General features: G+C 32.6%; 1 protein-coding gene across 1 annotated transcript in view; it reads left to right on the forward strand.

Moving 5' to 3' along the window:
- Positions 1-991, forward strand: part of slc5a8l (solute carrier family 5 member 8, like) — an 8,846-nt gene that overhangs the window by 4,518 nt on the left and 3,337 nt on the right. The window lies entirely within an intron of this gene.

The following is a 991-nucleotide window of genomic DNA, read 5'->3' on the forward strand; positions in this document are numbered from 1 at the left end:
TATAGTATAGGTTAGTTGTTTTTATTTTTTATTATTCATTTGATAAATATTAATAAATTGATATATGTGACCCTGGACCACAAAACCAGTCATAATGGTCAGTTTTTTTAAATTGAGATTTATTATACATCATCTGAAATAAATAAGCTTTCCATTGATGTATGGTTTGTTAGCTTAGGACCATATTTGGCTGAGATATGCATTTATTTGAAAATCTGGAATCTGATGGTGCAAAGAAATCAAAATATTGAGAAAATCGCCTTTAAAGTTGTCAAAATGAAGTCCTTAACAATGCATATTACTAATCAAAAATTAAGTTTTGATATATTTACAGTAGGAACATGATCTTTGCTTAATATCCTAATGATTTTTGGCATAAAAGAAAAATGAATAATTTTGACCATACAGTGTATTGTTGGCTATTGCTACAAATATACCCGAGGGACTTAAGATTGGTTTTGCGGTCCAGGGTCACATATAACAATAAATTATGATTATTTTAAATTATATATATACAGTGGGTACGGAAAGTATTCAGACCCCCTTCAATTTTTCACTCTTTGTTATATTGCAGCCATTTGCTAAAATCATTTAAGTTAATTTGTTTTCCTCATTAATGTACACACAGCATCCCATATTGACAGAAAAACACAGAATTGTTGACATTTTTGCAGATTTATTAAAAACGAAAAACTGAAATAACACATGGTCCTAAGTATTCAGACCCTTTGCTGTGACACTCATATATTTAACTCAGGTGCTGTCCATTTCTTCTGATCATCCTTGAGATGGTTCTACACCTTCATTTGAGTCCAGCTGTGTTTGATTATACTGATTGGACTTGATTAGGAAAGCCACACACCTGTCTATATAAGACCTTACAGCTCACAGTGCATGTCAGAGCAAATGAGAATCATGAGGTCAAAGGAACTGCCTGAAGAGCTCAGAGACAGAATTGTGGCAAGGCACAGATCTGGCCAAGGTTACAAAA

The sequence above is a fragment of the Sinocyclocheilus anshuiensis genome, unplaced genomic scaffold (genome assembly GCF_001515605.1).
Source record: "Sinocyclocheilus anshuiensis isolate Anshui unplaced genomic scaffold, SAMN03320099.WGS_v1.1 scaffold447, whole genome shotgun sequence".
Classification (NCBI taxonomy): Eukaryota; Metazoa; Chordata; class Actinopteri; order Cypriniformes; family Cyprinidae; genus Sinocyclocheilus; species Sinocyclocheilus anshuiensis.